Raw genomic sequence first — 23,637 nt, 5'->3', positions numbered from 1 at the left:
TGAAATAAAACTAGAAATAATAGCCAGAAAAGAAGCGTAGATGGTAAAAAGTTTCTATTGACCTTTGCATACATAGTCATGCTAAGGTAAAGTAAAATAAAACAAAATAATTTTTCAGTATAAAAGCAAAAAAGCGCAAGTGTTTATTCAGTAGTGTTTATATCTAACTCGCTCTTTGACCTTTGATCTTTAGGGGACAGTTCTCTATAAGCTCTATAAATATGAGCCCACTACCTTTATTAGCTAAAATTAGAAATATACACTATTTATAGTGAAATGTACACCAACTTTTTCCTAATGTAAGCAAAAAAGTACAATTTACGCAGCTACTAAATCACACCGCTGTTTAACATTTTATTTCCCTTTAGTAAAAAAAACACTAACAAGAAAGAAGAATAAAATTTTATTTTTGTGTATTTAAAATTCATGTAAAGTTCATTTGTATGAAAGTAACATAGTATTTACGTTCTGTAAAACATTTCCTGTGCAAATTAAAATTTGCCCTTATCAAACAAAAACATTGTACCTTACAGTTCACTCTCTCACTATTTTACATTTCAAATACAACATAAACTCCATTTGTCCTATAGGTTAAAACGAAATAACTTCTCTTTCTGTGTCCTTACAATCTTTTTAAATCAAAATGAATGTCTTGATGCACTCCCACAGTCCCATTTTGAAAAGTATTCTGCAGTATATAAAGTAAAAATAAGAATACCCTTTCACCATTCTTGACCAATAAATGTGCCACTTCCTCTTCTTAGCGGTTTATGATCTCAAAACTTTGTGTATCATTTATACGAATACATACACACATATACAAGTATATGTGTTTTCCAAGCAGCAATGGAATTTACGTATACTGTAGAGCTAGATGAATTTTTAATTAAAATATAGTCACACTTATCTGCCTCATTCTTTCTAGTTGCAGTATTTTTTATTCCATCGTGTGGTGGTTCTTTAATTTCTAGTGCTCCTTATAGGCACAAGGTAGATTTAATTTGCAGTGCCTTTGTGGTCAGGTGTGGCTCTGTGAAAGTACGAGTGGGAGAAACATATCATTTCAGGTGGGAGTTATAAGAACCGTCTGCAAGCCACTACTTTCTCTCCTCTGCTAGGGTGACAGTGTAAGGCTCCAGAATGTGGTCCACACCACCTGCCTGGATCCTGGTTGAGGAGACAAAGGACCAAGACCCCAGATGACCCGAGGGGGTTTTGTGTGAGCAAGAAATAATGCTGTGTTTTAAGCTACTGAGAGTTTGGAGTGAGTTATGACTCCAGCACATTCCAGCATTTCTCAACTCATCCAAATATTGTCTGTGTATGATTTTATAATTCAATTATTTGCCTAATCATGGAATTGGTTTCACTTCTGATTATTCATGTATATAAAATAGTGGCCATAGACAGTCTTACATGTATATCTTATATTTTTGTACCCAAGGTAGATTTTATGTAGAGTCAGTTCTGATAGATATTGCCACGAGTGTCCTCTAAAAAAGCTATAACAATTTATATCATTAGAAATAGTCCTGAGAAAACACATTGACTCATATGGTAGCCAATACCGGACATGACTTATCAATGATTTAACTTGTGCAAGATTTACTGAGCTGAAAATACCTACCAATGTTGTTTAATTTGCATTTTTTGATTATTGACTTGACTATATTTTTATGTGTGTTAGCTTTTGTATCTACTGTAAATTGTCTGTTGGTATTTTCTGTCCAAATGTCTGTTATTTTGCTTTTTCCTATAGATTTTTAGGGACTTTTATATGTTAGACATCCTTGTGCAGGGTATGTTGTATATGTTACAAATATTTTCTCTTAGTCTATCTTCTACCTTTTAATTTTATTTCTGGTGTCTTTTATGACACAAAGCTTTCACTTCCATATAGTAAAATCTCTGTCTTCTTTTTTTTTTTATTAAGATTATGATAGATTACAACCTTATGAGATTTCAGTTGTACATTATTGTTAGTCATGTTGTGGGTACACCACTTCACCCTTTGTGCCCTCCCCCCATTCCCCCTTTTCCCTGATAACCACCGATCAGTTCTCCTTGTCTATATGTTAACTTCCACCTATAAGTGGAGTCATATAGAGTTCGTCTTTCTCTGTCTGGTTTATTTCGCTTAACATAATACCCTCAAGATCCATCCATGTTGATGCGAATGGAACAATTTTGTCCTTTTTTATGGCTGAGTAGTATTCCATTGTGTATATATACCATATCTTCTTTATCCAATCATCAGTTTCTGGGCATTTAGGTTGGTTCCACATCTTGGCTATTGTAAATAATGCTGCGATGAACATAGGGGTGCATGGGACTCTTGGGATTGCTGATTTCAGGTTCTTAGGATAGATACCCAGTAGTGGGATGGCTGGGTCATAGGGTATTTCTATTTTTAACTTTTTGAGAAATCTCCATACTGTCTTCCATAGTGGCTGCACTAGTTTGCATTCCCACCAACAGTGTATGAGGGTTCCTTTTTCTCCACAACCTCTCCAACATTTGTCACACTTGGTTTTGGATATTTTTGCCAATCTAACGGGTGTAAAGTGATATCTTAGTGTAGTTTTGATTTGCATTTCCCTGATGATTAGTGATGATGAACATCTTTTCATGTGTCTATTGGCCACAGTTGTATCTTCTTTGGAGCAATGTCTGTTCATGTCCTCTGCCCATTTTTTGATCGGGTTGTTTGTTTTTTTGTTGTTAAGCTGTGTGAGTTCTTTGTATATAATGGAGATTAACCCTTTGTCGGATAAGTAGCTTGTAAATATTTTTTCCCAATTAGTGGGCTGTTTTTTTGTTTCAATCCTGTTTTCCCTTGCCTTGAAGAAGCTCTTTAGTCTGATGAGGTCCCATTTGCTTATTCTTTCTATTGTTTCCCTCATCTGAGGAGTTATAGTGTCTGAAAAGATTCTTTTGAAACTGATGTCAAATAGTGTACTGCCTATATTCTCTTCTAGAAGACTTATTGTTTCAGGCCTAATCTTTAGGTCTTTGATCCATTTTGAGTTTATTTTTGTGAATGGTGAAAAAGAAGGGTCAATTTTCATTCTTTTACATGTGGCTGTCCAGTTTTCCCAGCACCATTTGTTGTAGAGACTTTCTTTTCTCCATTGTAGGCCCTCAGCTCCTTTGTCAAAGATTAGCTGTCCATAGATGTGTGGTTTTATCTCTGGGCTTTCAATTCTGTTCCATTGATCTGTGCACCTGTTTTTGTACCAGTACCACGCTGTTTTGATCACTGTAGCTTTGTAGTATGTTTTGAAATCAGGGATTGTGATGCCTCCGGCTTTGTTCTTCTTTCTCAGGATTGCTTTAGCAATTCGCGGTCTTTTCTTGCCCCATATGAATTTTAGGATTCTTTGTTCAATTTCTGTAAAGAATGTCCTTGGGATTCTGATTGGGATAGCATTGAATCTGTAGATTGCTTTAGGTAGTATGGACATTTTAACTATGTTTATTCTTCCAATCCATGTGCATGGAACGTCTTTCCATCTCTTTATGTCGTCGTCAATTTCTTTCAAGAAAGTCTTGTAGTTTTCATTGTATAAATCTTTCACTTCCTTGGTTAAATTTACCCCAAGGTATTTTATTCTTTTAGTTGTAATTGTGAATGGGATTGAGTTCTTGAGTTCTTTTTCTGTTAGTTCATTGTTAGTGTATAGAAATGCTACTGATTTATGTATGTTGATTTTATACCCTGCAACTTTGCTGTAGCTGTTGATTGTTTCTAATAGTTTTCCTATGGATTCTTTGGGGTTTTCTATATATAAGATCATGTCATCTGCAAACAGTGAGAGTTTTACTTCTTCATTGCCTATTTGGATTCCTTTTATTTCTTTTTCCTGCCGAATTGCTCTGGCCAACACCTCCAGTACTATGTTGAATAGAAGCAGTGAAAGTGGGCACCCTTGTCTTGTTCCTGTCCTCAGGGGGATGGCTTTCAGTTTTTGTCTGTTGAGTATGATGTTGGCTGTGGGTTTGCCATATATGGCCTTTATTATGTTGAGGTACTTTCCTTCTATACCCATTTTATTGAGGGTTTTTATCATAAATGGATGTTGGATCTTGTCGAATGCTTTCTCTGCATCTATTGAGATGATCATGTGGTTTTTGTTTCTCATTTTGTTAATGTAGTGTATCACGTTGATTGACTTGCGGATGTTGAACCATCCCTGTGTCCCTGGTATAAATCCCACTTGATCGTGGTGTATAATCTTTTTGATGTATTGCTGTATTCTGTTTGCTAGAATTTTGTTGAGGATTTTTGCATCTATGTTCATCAGTGATGTTGGTCTGTAGTTCTCCTTCTTTGTGTTGTCCTTGTTAGGTTTGGGGATCAGAGTGATATTGGCTTCATAGAATGTGTTAGGGAGTACTCCATCTTCCTCAATTTTCTGGAATAGTTTGAGAAGGATACGTATTAAATCTTTGAATGTTTGGTAGAATTCTCCAGAGAAGCCGTCTGGTCCTGGACTCTTATTTTGGGGGAGGTTTTTGATTACTGTTTCTATTTCTTTACTTGTGATTGGCCTATTCAGATTCTCCATTTCTTCCTGATTCAGTTTGGGGAGGTTGTAAAAGTCTAGGAATTTGTCGATTTCTTCTAGGTGTTCAGTTTGTTGGCATATAGTTTTTCATAGTATTCTCTTATGATCCCTTGTATTTCTTTGGTATCTGTTGTGATTTCTCCTCTCTCATTCCTAATTTTATTTATTTGAGATTTCTCTCTTCTTTTCTTGGTGAGTCTGGCTAAGGGTTTGTCGATTTTGTTAATTTTTTCGAAGAACCAACTCTTTGTTTCATTGATCCTTTCTACTGTCTTTTTTGTTTCAATATCGTTTATTTCTGCTCTTATTTTTATTATTTCCCTCCTTCTACTGACCCTGGGCTCTGTTTATTCTTCTTTTTCTAATTCTGCTTGGTGTCTTTTGAGGTTGCTTATGTGAGCTTTTTCTTGTTTAGTGAGGTGAGCCTGTATTGCAATGAATTTCCCTCTTAGGACTGCTTTTGCTGCATCCCAAATGATTTGGTATGACGTGTTCTCATTTTTCATTTGTCTCCAGATAATATTTGATTTCTTCTTTAATTTCTTCAATAATCCATTGTTTGTTCAGTAGCGTGTTGTTTAGTCTCCACATTTTTGCACCTTTCTCTGCTTTATTCTTGTAGTTGATTTCTAGTTTCATAGCATTATGATCAGAAAAGATGCTTGATATTATTTCAACTCTCTTGTATTTATCGATGCTTGCTTTGTTTCCCAAAATGTGGTCTATCCTTGAGAATGTTCCATGTGCACTTGAGAAGAATGTGTAACCTGCTGTTTTTGGATGAAGTGTTCTATATATGTCTATTAAGTCCATCTGGTCTAATTTTTCATTTAATTCTATAATTTCCTTGTTGATTTTCTGTCTGGATGTTATATCCATTGGTGTTAATGGGGTGTTGAGGTCCCCTACTATTATTGTATTGTTGTTGTTTTCTTCTTTTAGTTCTGTTAAGAGTTGCTTTACAGATTTTGGTGCTCCTGTGTTGGGTGCGTGTATGTTTATAAGTGTTATGTCTTATTGGTGGAGAGTCCCTTTTATCATTATATACTGTCCCTCTTTGTCTTTCTTCATCTGTTTTGCTTTGAAGTCTACTTTGTCTGATATTAGTATAGCGACACCTGCTTTCTTTTGTTCATTATTAGCTTGGAGTATTGTCTTCCATCCCTTCACTCTGAGTCTGTGTTTGTCTTTGGGGCTGAGGTGTGTTTCCTGGAGGCAGCATATTGTTGGGTCTTGTTCTTTGATCCATCCTGCCACTCTGTGTCTTTTGATTGGGGAGTTCAATCCATTTACATTTAGAGTGATTATTGAAATGTGGGGGCCTACCGCTGCCATTTTATGTCTTGTTTTCCGGTTCTCTTCAATTTCCTTTGTTTCTCGTCCCATGGTTTAATCTGTTCTGATGGAGAGCTGCTACTTTCTGTTGTTGTCCTTCTACTTATCTCCTTTGCTCTTCGTTTTGTAGCCCCTTTCCTTTTTTTGATTTTTCAGAAATGAGGGTTTTCCTGAGCATTTCTTGAAGAGGAGGTTTTGTGGCAATGAACTCCCTTAATTTTTGTTTATCTGGGAAAGCTTTTATTTCTCCATCATATTTAAGGATATTTTCCCTGGGTAGAGAATTCTCGGCTGCAGGTTTTTGTCCTTCAGATTTTTGAATATATCATTCCACTCTCTTCTAGCCTGTAAAGTTTCTGCTGAGAAATCTGCTGATAGCCTGATGGGGGTTCCTTTGTAGGTTAATTTCTTCTGCCTGGCTACCCTTAGTATTTTCTCCTTGTCATTGACTTTTGCTAGCTTCACTACTATATGCCTTGGGGTTGGTCTTCTTGTATTGATAAAGTTTGGAGATCTATTGGCTTCTGTCACATGAAGTTCCATCTCTCTCCCCAGGTTTGGGAAGTTCTCAGCCATTATTTCTTTGAATAGGCTTTCTGCCCCCTTCTCCCTCTCTTCTCCCTCTGGTATACCTATAATCCTTATGTTGCATCTCCTAATTGCGTCAGATAATTCTCAGAGAGTTTCTTCATTTCTGTTTAGTCTTAGTTCTCTCTCCTCCTCTGCCTGCAGCATTTCTCTATTCCTATCTTCCAAATGGCTAATTCTTTCCTCCATATTATCGGCCCTACTGTTCAGTGCGTCTAGATTTTTCTTAATCTCCTCTATTGTGTTCTTCATTTCCAGTATTTCTGTTTGGTTGTTCTTTATAGTATGGAACTCTTTTGTTACATAGCTCCTGAACTTGTTGAGTTGTCTATCTGAATTCTCTTTTAACTCATTGAGTTTTTTAATGATGGCTATTTTGAAGTCATCATCATTTAGGTTATATATTTCATTGTCTTTGGGATTGTTTTCTGTGTATTTGTCATTTTCCTTCTGTTCTGGAGATTTAATATATTTTTTCATGTTGCTTGATGGTGTAGATTTGTGCCTCCGCATAGAGAGAGAGTTTAGTTACTGCTTCCACTTGTTTCTACTGGTGTGGTGGGGGAACAGCTGTTTATACTGCACCAACCAGGAACCCTATCAGCTGTTGCTAACTGGGCCTGGGCCCCTCCTTGTAGTCACAGTGGTCCTGTGGGTTCCCTCTTCAGCTGTGGGGGCTGTCACAAGGGGGCTTCAGGCTGCTGGTGCCTACTGTTGCAGACCACCTAGATGTGCTCCCTCCTTAGGGTCTGCAGTGGTGTTATGGGCTTTCCCAGCGGCCAGGGGCAGGATCACTTATATTTGCAGCTCTGTCACTGTCGGTGACCACAAAATCTCACTTGTCCACTATGGGTCACAGCAGAGCTATGGGCATCTTCTGCAGTCTGTGGTTAGCTCACCTAGCTATGCTACTTTTGTCCCAGGGTCTTCCAGCCTTGTGGTTGCTGGGTGGGTGCTCTCTACTACTGCTGTGCAGAGGCTTTCGCTGAGGCTCTTGTGAGACTGTAGAGTATCCCCCTTGGCCACGGAGCTGGGTCACTGGAGCTCCACCCAGCCCTAGTCCTCTCCCCCAGGATCTCGGGGAGCCCCTTGCCCTGTCTGGGGGATAGCCGGAGACCTTGAGTTCAGTGGCAGCTGGCCAGCTGCTGGCCGGCTGATGCCCTGCCTGGGATTCTCCTCTTCAGGACCCTCCCGGCATTGTGGATGCCGGGTGGGGCCTCTCCGCTATTTGCGGGTAGAGGCTATGCCTGCTGCCAGGACGGAAGCCCAGAGTTTCCCCCTGGGCCACGGCGCCAGCCACAGGAACTCCACCCAGCCCCAGACCTCTCCCAGGAGATCTCTGGTAGCCCCATGCCCCGACCAGGCGACAGCCACAGTCTGTGGGACCGGCGGCGGCAGCTGGCGGGCCACCACCCCATTTGGGATTCTCTCCGGGAGCCTCCTGGCGTTGTGGATGCTGGGAGGGGCCTCTCCGCTAATGGCAGGTAGAGACTTTGCCTGCTGCCCAGATGGAACTCTGGAGTTTCCCCCCCGGACCATGGAGCCGGCCACTGGAGCTCCACCCAGCCCCAGTCATCTCTCAGGAGATCTACAGTAGCTCTGAGCCCCGCCCGGGTGATAGCCACAGTCAGTGGGGCTGGCGGCAGCAGCTGGCAGGTCGCTGCCCCATTTGGGATTCTCTCCGGGAGCCTCCTGGTGTTGTGGATGCTGGGCGGGGCCTCTCTGCTAATGGCAGGTAGGGGTTTTCCCCGCCGCCTCCGGTGTGTAACTCTGGAGCTTCCCTATGGGCTTAGGCGTAATTGCAGGGGGCTTAGGTAGGGCTCTGGTCACCTGTTTCCACCGTTGCTCCTCTGGTGTGCGCTCCCTCCTGCCCTTGGTGTGTGGCGATGTTCTGGGGGCATCCACTGGAAGAAAGCTGCTTGCAGGTACTAGGCTGTTTGGGGGTCGGGGTCAGAGAGTTTTCACCTATCTCCACCTCCTCCAGGAGGGAAGTCCATCTGCCTTCCGATGTATAGCAGCGTGGGTCTCTCAGGCATCCTGAGATGCTATATGGATATCCTTTGTTGAGTGATGAATGTCCAATTAGTTGTAGACTCGAAGGGGGAGAGACAAGGAAGACTACTCACACTGCCATCTTAAATCTCTGTCTTCTTGATAGATATGGAATCTAGAATTTGTTGGGTTTATGAAGATTTTCCCCTATCAGCAAAGCATTATAAAATGAATTATATATATATTTTTTAAGAATTTAAAATATTCAGATTTTTATTTGCAAATGGTCCTCAACTTTCACAGTTTGGTTTTTATACTTTATATACTTATATACCTAAGAGACTTTTAAAAAATTTATTCAATTTAATTAAAAAGAAAAAAAATAGTTCATTTCCCCCACCCTCCCAGGCTCTTTTTTTTTCACTTGAGTTCATAATAGTTTACATCAATGTGAGATTTCAGTTGTACATTATTTCTTGACTGTCACCACATAACTGCTCCCCTTCACCCCGTGTGCCCACCACCCACCTCCCTTCCCCTAGTAACCACTGAACTCTTTTTTGTGTCCATGTGCTTGTTCATATTCCACATATGAGTGAAATCGTCTGGTGTTTGTCTTTCTCAGTCTGGCTTATTTCACTTAACATAATTCCCTCCAGGTCTATCCATGTTGTTGCAAATGGGGCGATTTTTGTCTTTTTTTCTGGCTGAGTAGTATTCCATTATATATATATATACCACATCTTCTTTATCCAATCATGGGTCAATGGGCACTTGGATTGTTTCCATGTCTTGGCTATTGTGAATAGTGCTGCAATGAACATAGGGGTGCATATGTTACTTTGGATTGTTGATTTCAAGTTGTTTGGGTAGATACCCAGTAATGGGATAGCTGGGTCATATGGTAGTTCTGTGTTTAGTTTTTTGAGGAATCTCCATTCTGTTTTTTATAGTGGCTGCACCAGTTTGCATTAACCCCAGCAGCGTATGAGAGTTCCCTTTTCTCCACACCCTCTCCACCATTTGTTATTTTTAGTCTTACTGATTATAGCCATTTTAACAGGCATAAGGTGGTATCTTAGTGTAGTTTTGATTTGTATTTCCCTTATGATTAGCGACGTTGAACATCTTTTCATGTGTTTATTGGCCATCTGTGTATCTTCTTTAGGAAAATGTTTGTTCATATCCTCTGCCCATTTTTTAATCAGGCTGTTTGTTTTTTTTATCGTTCAGTTGTATGAGTTCCTTATATATTATGGAGATTAACCCATATATAACCCATATATTATAACATATATATTATGGAGATAACCTATATATTGTCAGATATATGATTTGCAAATATTTTCTCCCGATTGGTGGGTTGTCTCTTTATTTTGATCCTAGTTTCTTTTGCCTTGCGGAAGCTCTTTAGTCTGATGAAGTCCCACTTGTTTATTTTTTCTTTTGTTGCCCTTGTCTAAGACATGGTATTCAAAAAGATCCTTTTAAGTTCAATGTCAAAAAGTGTACTACTCATGTTATCTTCCAGGAGTTTTATGGTTTCAGGACTTATCTTCAAGTCTTTGATCCATTTTGTGTTTATTTTTGTGTATGGCATGAGACAATGGTCTACTTTCATTCTTTTGCATGTGGCTGTCCGGTTTTCCCAACACCATTTATTGAAGAGACTATCTTTCACCCATTGTATGTTCTTGGCACCTTTTTCGAAGATTAGCTGTCCATAGATGTGCTGTTTTATTTCTGGGTTTTCAGTTCTGTTCCATTGATCTTTGTGCCCGTTTTTGTGCCAGTACTATGCTGTTTTGATCACTATGGTTTTGTAGTACATTCTGAAGTCAGAGATTGTGATGCCTCCAGCTTTGTTCTTTTTTCTCAGTATTGTTTTTGCAATTCAGGGTCTTTGGTTGCCCCATAGGAATTTTAGAATTCCTTTTTTTCCTTTTTTGTTTTTTGAGGAAGATTAGCCCTGAGCCAACTACTGCCAGTCCTCATCTTTTTACTGAGGAAGCCTGGCCCTGAGCTAACATCCATGCCCATCTTCCTCTACTTTGTATGTGGGACGCCTACCACAGCATGGCTTGCCAAGCAGTGCCATGTCCACACCCAGGATTGGAACTGGTGAACCCTGGGCTGCCGAGAAGTGGAATGTGCACACGTAACCACTGCGCTACCAGGTGGGCCCCTGAATTTTAGGGCTCTTTGCTCTATTTCTGTGAAGAATGTCATTGGGATTCTGATTGGGACCACATTGAATCTGTAGCTTGCTTTAGTATGGACATTTTGGCTATGTTTATTCTTCCAATCCATGTGCATGGAGTCTCTTTCTGTCTCTTTATGTCATCATCTGTTTCTTTCAATAATGTCTTATAGTTTTCATTGTATAAGTCCTTCACCTCTTTCTTAAATTTATTCCTAGGTACTTTATTCTTTTAGTTGCAATTGTAAATAGAATTTTATTCTTGAGTTCTCTTTCCATAAGTTCTTTGTTAAGAGTATAGAAATACAGCTGATTTTTGTAAGTTGATTTTGTACCCTGCAACTGTAGTCATTAATTATTTTGAATAGTTTTCCTATGGATTCTTTAGGGTTTTCTATATATAAGATCATGTCATCTGCAAACAGTGAGAGTTTCACTTTTTCACTCCCAATTTGCATTCCTTTTATTCCTTTCTCTTGTTTAATTTCTCTGACCAAAATCTCCAGTACTATGTTGAATAAGAGTGGTAATAGTGGGCATCCTTGTCTTGTTCCTGTTCTTAGAGGGATGGTGTTCAGTTGTTGCCCATTGAGTATGATGTTGACTGTGCGTTTGTCATACATGGCCTTTATTATATTGAGGTAATTTCCTTCTATCCCAATTTTATTAAGAGTTTTTATCATAAATTGCTGTTGGATCCTGTCAAATGCTTTCTCTGCATCTATTGAGAAGATCATGTGGTTTGCATTCCTCAACTTGTTGATGTGGTGTATCACATTGATTGATTTGCAGATGTTGAACCATCCTTGTGTCCTTTGTATAAATCCCACTTGATCATGAAGTATGATCCTTTTGATGTATTGCTGTATTCGGGTTGCCAATATTTTGTTGAGGATTTTTGCAACTATGTTCATCAGGAATATTGGCCTGTAGTTTTCCTTTTTTGTGTTGTCCTTGTCAGGCTTTGGTATCAGAGTGATTTGGCCTCATAAAATGTGTTAGGAAGTATTCCACCTTCCCTAATTTTTTGGAAAAGCATGAGAATGATATGTATTAAATATCCTCTGAAAGTTTGGTAGAATTCCCCAGGGAAGCCGTCTGGTCCTGGGCTTTTATACTTTGGGATGCTTTTGATTACTGTTTCAACCTCTTTCCTTGTGATTGGTCTATTCAGATTATCTGTTTCTTCTTGATTCAGCTTTGGAAGGTTGTAAGAGTCTGAGAATTTATGCATTTCCTCTGGATTATCCATTTTGTTGGCATATAGTTTTTCATAGTATTCTCTTATAATCTACTGTATTTCTGTGGTATCTGTTGTTATTTCTCTGCTTTCATTTCTAATTTTGTTTATCTGAGCTTTCTCTCTTTTTTTCCTTTGTATGGCTAAGGGTTTGTCAGTTTTATTTATCTTCTCAAAGAACCAGCTCTTTGTCTCATTGATCCTTTCTACTGCCTTTTTTGTTTCAATAGCATTTGTTTCTGCTCTGATTTTTACTATTTCTCTCCTTCTGCTGACTTTGGGCTTTGTTTGATCTTATTTTTCTAATTCAGTTAGGTGTAATTTGATGTTGCTTATTTGGGATTTTTCCTGTTTGTTAAAGTGAGCCTGCACTGAGATGAATTTCCCTCTTAGTACAGCTTTTGCTGTATCCATATGAGTTGGGATGATATCTTTTCATTTTCATTTGTCTCCAGATATTTCCTGATTTATCCTTTAATTTCTTCAATGATCCATTGCTTGTTCAATAGCATGTTGTTTAGTCTCCAGATCTTTTTCCCTTTCTCAGCTTTTTTTCTTATAATTAATTTCTAGCTTTATAGCATTGTGGTTGGAAAAGATGCATGTTATTATTTCAATCTTCTTAAATTTATTGAGGCTTACCTTGTTTCCCAACATATGGTCTATCCTTGAGAATGTTCTGTGTGCACTTGAGAAGAATGTGTGTTCTGCTGTTTTTGGATGAAGTGTTCTACATATGTCTATTAAGTACAGCTAGTTTAGCTTTTCATTTAATTCCACTGTTACCTTGTTGATTTTCTGTCTGGATAACCTATCCATTGATATGAGTGGAATATTGAGATCCCCTACTATTATTGTGTTATTATTAATATCTTCTTTTAGGTTTGTTAATAGCTGCTTTATGAACTTTGGTGATCCTGTGTTGGGTGCCTAGATATTTATAAGGGTTATTTCTTCTTGATGGAGTGTCCCTTTGATCATTATTTACTGCCCCTCTTTGTCTCTCTTTACCTGTCTTATCTTGAAGTCTACTCAGTCTGATATAATTATTGCAACACCTGCTATTTTTTTGGTTTACCATTAGCTTGGAGTACCGTCTTCCATGCCTACACTCTGAGCCTGTGTTTGTCATTGGAGCTGAGATGTATTTCCTGGAGCCAGCATATTGTTGGGTCTTGTTCTTTAATCCATCTGCCCACTCTGTGTCTTTTTATTGTAGAATTCAATCCATTTACTTTTAGCATGATTATCAATATATGAGGGCTTAGCGCCGCCATTTTATCACTCATTTTCCGGTTCTCCTTCATCTCCTTTGTTTCTTGTCCTGTGTGTTTTGGTCTACTCATTGAATTATGTAGTTTTTTATGATGTGTTTCTTTTTTTTCTCCTTATTTATTATTTGTGTTTATGTTCTGCTTTTTTGTTTAGTGGTTACCATGAGGTTTGCATACAGAATCTCATGTATGAGATAGCCCATTTTCTGATGGCCTCTTATTTCCTTAGTCTAAACTGATTCAGTCCCTTTCCTCCTCCCTCCTAAGTTGTTTTTCTTGCATCTTATTCCATCTCGTGTTGTGAGTTGGTGGTTAAAATTACAAGATTACCTTTGTTTTTGATGTTTTCCTTTCCTTTAACTTCAATGCCATACTTGAGTGTTTGCTATCCTATTCTGATTCTGTCTGCCTATTTATGTCCTTACTCTGTGCTTTGTAACCCCTTTCTCCCTGTTTTGCTTTTCCAGGAATGAGGGCCTTCTTGGGGATTTCTTGTAGGAGGGATCTAGTGGCTACGAACTCCCTTAGCTTTTGTTTGTCTGGGAAAGTTTTGATTTCTCCATCACATCTGAAGGATATTTTTGCTGGATAGAGTATTCATGGCTGAAAATTTTTTCTTTCAAAGATTCAAATACATCATTCCATTCTCTCCTAGCTTGTAAGGTTTCTGCAGAGAAATCCACTGAAAGCCTGATAAGAGTTCCTTTGTAGGTTATTTTCTTCTGCCTTGTTGCCCTTATTATTCTTTCTTTGTCATTCATTTTTGCCAGATTTACTACTATATGCCTTGCAGTAGGTCTTTTTGCATTGACATACCTAGGAGATCTAGAAATCTCTTCCACATGGATATCCATCTCTTTCCCTAGGTTTGGGAAGTTCTCTGCTATTATTTCTTTGAACACTCTTTCTGCTGTATTCTCCTTCTCTTCTCCTTCTTGAATACCCATAATTCTTATGTTGCATTTCCTAATTGAGTTGGATATTTCTCAGAGACTTTCTTCATTTCCTTTAGTCTTAGTTCTCTCTCCTCCTCTGTCTGGAGCATTTCAACATGTCTATCTTCAATTATGCTGATACGCTTCTCTATGATGTCAACGAGCTTTCACGGACTCTATATTTTGCTTTATTTTTTCCATTGTGTCTTTCATCTCTAATATTTCTTATTGATTCTTCTTTAGAGTTTCAATCTCTTGTGAAGTAGCTCCTGAACTCATTGAATTCATTCTCTCAATTCCCTTTTACCTTGTTGAGTTTTTTGGTGTTATCTATTTTGAATTCATTGTCCTTTAGATTACAGATTTCTGTGTCCTCAGGACTGAGCTCGTTTTCTCTGTGGTCTGGAGATTTGACGTAATGTTTGATATTGCTAGAGGCGGTGGCTCTGTTTTTACGCATGCTGGTATTACTTGGTTGCAGTTACCCCTATCGCCACTGGGTGGGGGTCAAGAGCCACATATTCTGAGCCCTCTGCCTTCAGCTGAGATCCCCAGCAGTGGAGCTGCACTGGGCAGGTGGGGGGAGGGGAGTTTTCTCCTGTGTACTTTTGGGGTTTTCTTGCTCTGCTCTCGCTATCTGCTCTCCTGGGTTGTTGGCTTGATGAGGTCACCCCCCATGAAAGCTCTCACTCCAGTAGAGGTCTTCCCTCTAGGCTGCATGGGCCCTCTGGGATCCTTGATATTCCTGTGAACAAACATCCCCTCCCCTGTTCCTTCCCTCTTGGAAACCTCCTGCCATCCCAGATCACAGTTTGGGGGCGGCAGACTTTTCTCTTACCCCATTCCACCTCCTCCGAGGGGGTTCCAGCCCCTCTGCCTTCTGTCATATGGCTGTGTGGGTCTCTCTGACATTACTTGTGTTGTCTTTGGGTGTCCTCTGTTGGACTATGCATGGTTTTTCGTTTTATGTTGGAAGGGGAAAATTACCAGGAAAGTTTACTCTGCCATGATGCTGACATCACTCTAAAATGAATTATATTTTATTACAACTTACATTATTTATAAAAATCCATTATACTTTGGGGGGGGGGGTTGTTTTATGTTTAACTTTTAAATCTACCTTGAATTTATTTCAGTGAATGTATAAAGTAGCGACCAAATGTATTTCTTGCTTGAAGAATGAGCAATGATGTCCATGGGATTTGTTGAATAATCTACTTTTTTCCCCACTGACTTGACATGCCACATGCCTATTCATCATATACACTTCACTCTCTTTCTGTTCTCTATTCTGTCATTTGTCTCCCCACTAATATATCCTTTTTTCCAGTATGACGCTATATATTATTATATTTTCATAGTATATTTTGAAACCTGGTGGTGCAAATTCCCCCTTATTGTTCATTTAAAAAATCATACTTCCTATTCTCACATATTTTCTTTTAATCCAGTTGAAGTTAGAGTCAACTGGCCAACTCTAATATAAAATTTTGTCAGGTATTGAAATTTAGATTAATTTATGTGGTAAGTCAATGATGTGCTGCCCAGGCCCCATTCAGGAAGGACTTCAACCTACGTGCAGGGGGTGGTGTGGGCACAGACATCTCCAGCTAGATACTTTGTGAGCACCTGCCTCCACCACTACTAATGAGTGAACTGGGGGTTGTAAAGATCAGGCCATTTGGGCCCAATAGGGGAGTCTCCAGAGCTCCAGAGCTCCCTCCAGATCTCCTTGCTGGGTTGGCTGACATTACTGTTCAGTTTTCTTCTCAGCCCAATTCTGCTTCTTCTCCTTTGCATTTGTTGATCCTCAACATTCATCTTGCATCCTAAATTCTGTCTCAGCATCTGCTACTGAAGGAACTGAACCTATGAAAATTTGGAAAGAACTGATATATTTATGTTATTGGCAATTTGCTAATGAGTGAATATTATTCTTGAGAGTTGTCAGTCATTATCCTCATAGAAACAAGTCCCATGAGATGACTCAGTGATCACAATGTTTATTCATTCTAAAAGTGCACTCTTTTATGAGGGAGAACCACCACAGTATCTGAAGCAGAGAGTTCAAACAGGCATCAAGCTTTTAACATCACTGAATGAAAGGGGCTGGTGGAAGACAATAGGGAGCAGAAGGGAGTGGAGCAAATGGGAACTGCCTCGTGTGTAGATGGGTACTCAGCTCCAGCCCATCCCTGGCATGTGGACATGTGGCCCAGTGAGCCCCTTTTTCCAGTTTAATTTTTTTCCAAGAGAAACCTTAGATCCATATGTTATATAAAATTTCCTGCTGCCTGATCTAGAATATGCACAAATATGTTTCAAATCATTTTTTTTCTAGAAGGAATAAGGTCTCTGAAGCAGAGAAAAAAAGATTTACTGTATTGAATATGTATTAAATCTTAATTTACCTTAACAATATGCCTGTTTTCATAGTCATGAGACATGAGGGATTATGAAAGCCATATGTCTGCTGCCAGGTTCATCAGGTTTCAAATAGTAGCAGATCAGAATGCATGCCTTGACATGAAAGGCATTTGAGCCAGGTTTTTGCCTCAAACTAAAAATTGGATGTCATTCCTCCTTCCCCAGGGAAGGAGCAAGCCAGCAAAATGAAAGAGAGGCCAAGAAGCTATTGGGCATCCTTCACATGGAGGGAAACATGACAACAGGGAATAAGTTTTATGCATTACATTAATGTCGTTATACTATCTGACATTTTAGAAAATCACAATAGGCCTCAAAATCTGTAAGATACCAGGGAAATTTTCATGTTCTGAATTTAAGAATTTTAAGTAGTGAAATATTTATATCCATTCATTTCATAAGAATGAACAATAATCATACAGTTCTTGGTACCATCATAGAGCTATGTTTTCTCCAGAAAAATAAAAGCTTTACTAAAATCTGTTCATTCATTTTTATCTTTCATAACAATTTATAATGTAAAATGAAAAAAATCAACTTTATTTTTTTGTAGAAGAATAGAAACAACACATATGTAGTCCTTTCATCATTTCACTGTCTCCTATGGAAGTCTTTAATTCCCAAACCAGTTGTATTTGTTGGAGCAGGTTAGAATGGTTGCTGTGGACCGAATATTCAAAAGCCATTCTGCCACCACAAGACCAGCTCTCCCATCTGTGTTCAATTATTTAAAATATCAGATGTGTTAAATTTAATTTCAGTTAATATTAACAAAAAATAATGAAACAGAGGAATGAAATCATAAGATTTACTGAATTTAAAACAAGTGTTTTCTTTTAAGAGCAAGAGATTAAGAATATCCAAATAAAATACACACAGAATTTATTAAGCTGTTTATAGCAAGTAAGTGGGACTAAAATTAACCAATATTAATTCTGGCTCAAAAAGTCCATCACCAGTTTCAGTGCTTGGCTGTCATCAATATTCAAACCCTGCTATAAGATTTATGAAGCACATATTTTATTGAGGCACTAGATAATAGTTCAGAAAAGTATTCATGAAAATAAAAAACACAGCAATAATAGTAAAGAAGAATAAAAATTGTATCAGTCAAGATCCAATCAGGAGATAGAAACCACAAGATAATCTGAACAAGGAAATTTTGATATAAAGGATTATTAAGTGTAATAGGGAAATGTCATGCAGCAGTAAAGAGAATTCTAAAAATTACGCTGGGGCTCAGGCCTTTGGGATAGCACTGAAACGATGGAACTGAGCATTACTTGGATGGCCCACACACATCCTGCTGGCAACAGCACAATAGGAGCAAGAAGGAGATAGGAAAAAACAGTCAAGAAGAGAAGTCCCTTCGTCCTGCAGTGTTTCTCTGTATTCCTCCTGCTAAGAGAGTTTAACATCAGGCCACTTGTAAAGAAAAACTATTTAAAGGGGCCAACTCCATTTTCATACAGCCAACAATGACGAGTAGATTTAGAGCTGAAAGGGCACAAATTGATCATTTTCAAGGTTGTATTTAACTTTCTATTATCTAGTTAGTTGTATGTGGACACAGATGCTTAAGTTTCCAAATAGCTTAACTTTATCAATTCTCATGAATATTACAACATAGATGTTACAACAATCATATTATAAAGGTTATAAGCATATCCAGGATATGGGACCACTTTTGCTGATAAATACAACTTGTTCAAAATAGCCTGTGGAACTAAGTGTTTCCCGGAAATCGAAATCATAATTCTCTGAAATGCTTGATAAAGTGACTCCAGTCTCTTAACTATATATTGTTTATTGTTTATCTTCTTTTGTTCAAAGAGGTGAGGGAAGTCAGGGAGCTGAAGTAGTTCATACTTCATGGGTTTTATTTTTTCTGATTTCTAGCTTTTTTCCCTTGGCAGTTTGTTTAAATTTTATGAAAATTATATTCCTTTCAATATCTATAAATATCTGTGAAAATCAATGCAACTCCAAATTTTGTGAGTACTAAAGCTTATTGAAATTGGGGAGGGGTACTCTTTAAGAAAAAATATACAAAGTGATAAATTCTGTGATTTTTGTGAAAATATTCCACTAAGCCCAAAGTAAATGTATACCCAACCCAACTTCTTAGCCAGATCCAAGCAATTCCCACAGCCACTCCAACGACCTAGTCAAGTGGAAATAGGATGGAAGGTAAATTAAAGTAGAAAAAGACAGCCCTCTGAACTGACTGTAGTCAAATAACATACTTTTACAAATTTTACAAAATCAGACGACCATGTGAACACATTGGTAGGGGCTCCCCCCAGCATTACAGAGTGGCTTTTACATGTGTGTAGCTATAAAATTTAAGCTTCCTTAGTTTCATGTTAAACCCACCTGTGGTGATCAATCTTATTATAATATATTAAGATCTATCCTGTTCTTTACTTACCTCTTGTGTTGCATTTCCTTTTATTCCTTTTGTTCTCATCAAATGTTTAGTGATTCTTGGTTTTCTGCACACATTTATTAATGAGAGGCAGGTGATCAGTTTAGGGAGGCGTCATGGATATCCTTTTTAGTAGATCCATATACTTTTCAACTTCACCTATGCCTTTGCTTCTTAGATATTGCAAGTGATATGCTTTACACAGTGCCAGGTGTATAAACTCCAGAGCACCTGCATGATCCGGCCCTTCCTCTCTCCCTGACCTCACCTTTACTAATTTGTGACCGGTGGGGTTTCCCCATGCATCAAACTCATTCTATAGCAGAGCCTTTACAATTCCCTAAAGCATCAGAAGCACTCGTCCAGGTCTTTCCATAGCTGACTGTTCATTGTTTATATCTCAGCTTACCTCCTTAAAGTGAGTGAATAATGCATTCATAAAGCAGGAAGAAAAATCTAGGAGTCATCAGAAAATATTGAGGCCAATCATTTTCCTTTACCCTTTTCTTACCTCTCTGTACTAACTTTTTTCATTTTTATGCCTTGACTTGCTGTCTTGGCTTTCATTTCTAAACTGCTCTGATCAAGTTCCCCAATGGCCTCTTGGGCAGAATCCTGATATTAATTTGAAAGAAGGCCATATAGCCAAATAAAAATGAGGCTAATGTCTTTCAAAATCTCCACCTAGCAATCTTTGAGATGAAAAGTACTTTTTCTCAAACTGAATAATTCTAACCTCATTTTCAAGTTTATAATAACCCTACTCTTGTGTCTTTCCCTAGCTTCATCTCCCTATCTCCAAGTCCAGGTTTACAGTGCCATCTACCATCCCCTTCATCCTCCACTTTTTTTAAGCTGTACCTTGCTTATTGCCTGTTTCAATATTTGAGGATAGAAACTTTTGTCTCTTATCCAATGCAAATAATCATTTGAATTTGAGGTCTTTGACATATGATACTGGAGTCTGGGAGGAGGCAGGGACTTATAGTACGACAGTGTGTTGATGGGTTTCTGGAACCAAGTGGAACTATCTGGAACTTGGACAATGTCATTGGTAACATAGACTATGAGAAATCAAGAATTTTCTAGAGCAGGACAAACATTTGAATGCTAGTCTCAGACAAAGTCTAGAGGATCCTTAGGGAAGCAGACTACTGTGATATAATTAACCAGGGTTGTCTAATCATCTACAAAGTGGTCTCAGTGGTCCGTATTGTTTTCTTCAGAATCTTTCCATTGTAAAAGGAAAAGTGTATGTTTACCAAAGAATCAATATGTCTACATATGTGATCTCTGACAAAGAGATGTCAAAGCCCAATGAACGAGGCAGGTGGGCCAAAAAAGCCTCCTCTGGCAGAGGCAGTATATAGCCTTCTGGTCTCAAAGCAGGCTCCTTTCAGCCATTAGAATACTTCTGAATTTTGCCACATCTGAGTATCACAAGAACATCACCCCTTGAGGTCTGAGTGAGAGGGGGTTAACTTCAGCCTCAGCATGAGGAATCCCATCCACTGTGGAAGCTCTGAGTAGGGTTGTCATCTCCTGTATTCATGACCACATCCCCATGAATGGTAATAATGGCTGACATATAATAAGCTTTTGAGAAATACTTATTCAGTGAATCAAATCAAATATTTTAATATGCTAGCTTTATATTTTAAATATACAAAAAATTCTTAACTATTAAAATAAAAAGAAATACTGATTTCTTCTATCCCAATGTTATGAGTAATACCTTTCAAAGACCCTTGTGAGGAAATATGGCTGAAGAATATTGAGGTGTAAGTGCCCAGTGGGATGGCATACTTTAACTTAATACCAGGTATTATTCTGTTATTTCCTTCTCTCTCTCTCAGTTATAAATATGGTATCATTCGGTGTCTTCCCTGAAGAAAGACTAACAAAATTTGCATTGATACAGTCCCTAAAACAAAGTACTTTCTTAAGCCAATACTTGTTTTGTTGAATGTAGCTGAGAAGGCACTTTGAAACGTATCAAGAAACTTAATTCAACATAGTTTGGCAATAATAGTTACCCTAAGGAAAATGTACCAGAAAAATCAACTTAACAGCCAATTCACTGTTTGACCTTAGCGAACTCACTTGAACTTCATTGCAAGCAGTTAGAAGACTGATGAGAAATAATAAAGACAACAATTTCTAGAAACCTAAAGTCTTCTACACTGAGCTGTAACTATGAAGTTTGTTCTATCGTAGGGAAAAATACTGTCTCTTTGATGATAAGTATGTAGATCTAAGTAAGACAGTTTAGCTACATTTGTGCTACGTGAATATAGTGCTTGTGCAGAGTTCAAAACATCTTTGAATCTCCAACTGAATAACCAGCTGACAAAAATTAGTTCAAATGTGAAGCTGTGTTGCATTGGTTTTGTTTTGGAAGTAGATAAGCCTAGCTTGAATTCCCAGGATCTATAACCACTATCTGTATAAGTTTGGGCAAGTTTTGTAAACGTCAACTACTTTATCTAGAAAATGAAGATAATCATAGAGTTGAGGTAAGAATTAAGTCAAATATATTAAAAACAGTTCAGTATCTGGCATGGAATAAGCAATAAATCATAGCAGTCATTATTATTATCATCATTATTGGTGGTGTTGCTATTATGATGGATTATGAACTTACAGTTAGCGATTACATATGGTATCATTGTATGCACTTTGTGAACTAAAATCATTCCTGGTTGGCTTTATCTTGTGCCCTAATGTTTTTATTTTTCTTCTTATAGTTCTCACACATTCCTAACATATGTTATCTTGCTATATTTTATGCATTAATATAAACTGCTTTAATTTATTTTATCACAAAGTGGGGGTTAAACAAATGTGTAGGTGGAAAGACACAAATATATAACTATGTAAATAATACTCGTGTATATATAGTAATCTTGGGCTATAAATTATAGAATGTCACAAGATCTCATACAATTTTTGTTTTATGTAACTAAAGAGAGGAAGAGAAAAATACAACCTCAAAGGAATACATAAATCAACTAGAATTTAAACTTTATAAATCCATGAACTTTGCCCTTTTACTCTTTAGAACAGTGCTTGGTATATAGGAGGACTGCAATGAACATTTGTTGAATAAATATATCAGTGAAGTCAATGAATATTATCTAGTACTGTCCTGTGCAGAGCAATGGGTCAGGCACTCTGGGGAATAAAAGATTTACAACAGGCAAAACTAGCTCCCCTTTCTGGAACTTGCCATATAGTATAGAAGACAAATTCTCAAAGAAATAACTATTATAAGGCAGATGGTGTTGTAATGGAGACTGGAGCACAATACCATGCATTTGTGTGTGTGTTGGAGGGTGGGAGTAGGTGTTCGAGGGGTGAGCATCCATTCTAACTGAAGAGAAATCTGACAGAATTCTAATGCTGTTATCAACAATGAAGATTCTGGGTACTACCCGAACACTAATTTGTAAGCAATATTTAGAATAATTTTTTAAATAATGTAACCCTGCTCTCATGGAACGTTGGCCTCCTCAGATGGCAGATCAACACCAATCATAGGGAACTGATTTAATCAAAAGCTGGAACTTTCTTCCCACAGCACTTTTTGCCAGGGGATACCTATGACGAGAAGGGCTATGAAAAGACACATTCTTGTATTTGGCCCTGTGGATGAAATGTTGTTTCTGGGGAACATGAAATAATTTCCAATGTATGGGACAGAGCTGATTCTCTAATATAGCTTCCTCAGTAGCAGCTTCATATTCTAATCACCTGGGAGGTTCTGGAGAAGAAAACAGAAAGAATAAAAATGAGGAGGAGGGGGAGGAAGAAAAGTTGTCCAGCTCTGACCCCAGAGTGATAAAATCTGAATCTCTGGGAGTGGGGCCCAGGCATCAGTAATAAATAAAAATCTCCCAAGATAATGTCATGTGCTGCCATGGTTAAAAACTACACTGGTTGAGGGTGATGCTTCTCAAGCCTTACAAGAATCGTCTGAATAGCTTGCTACAACAGATTCATGAGTCTCATGAATCTCATGACTCCCAAAGAGTCATGAATCTCAGCTTCAAAGACCATCTAGGATGAAGCTCAAGATTTTGCATTTCTAGTAAGTTCCAAGATAGTTCTATCTTGTCCATCTGTGAAGTATACTTGGAGTAGCAGAGCTCTAGGGTATGGCTACCAAAGTTTCCTGAAAACTAAGCAGGGAAGCAGCGAGTTGGCTAGGCGTTATTGCTCAGTGGGTGGTCTAAGGACAGGCAGCATCATCATCTCCTGGGATCTTGCTAGAGATGCCAAATTTCAGACTCACCTGAATCAGAATCTGTATGTTAACAAGATCCCCAGGTGATAAGCATGTCATTAAAGGTTGAGAAGCACTACTTTAATTCTCAATTTTGGCTGCACATTGGAATCATCTGGAGTCTTTTAAAAACTACCAGTGCCTGTTTATTACCCCAGGATGCTTTCTGGACAGAGGGAATTTTTTAAAATTTCACATGTGAACCACTGCTCCAGAAGACATGAGCTGAGGTGATAATTGTGCTAATTTTACTCTAAACTTCTCTCCCAATCTCCTAGTCTGCCACATTGCCTATTCCACTAATAGATATTCACCTTGGTAACAATCCTCTCAAATGCAACCAGCCATAAGAGGATAGACATTGT

This window comes from Equus przewalskii, chromosome 5 (genome assembly GCF_037783145.1).
Source record: "Equus przewalskii isolate Varuska chromosome 5, EquPr2, whole genome shotgun sequence".
Lineage (NCBI taxonomy): Eukaryota > Metazoa > Chordata > Mammalia > Perissodactyla > Equidae > Equus > Equus przewalskii.
This window is presented reverse-complemented; position numbering follows the sequence as displayed.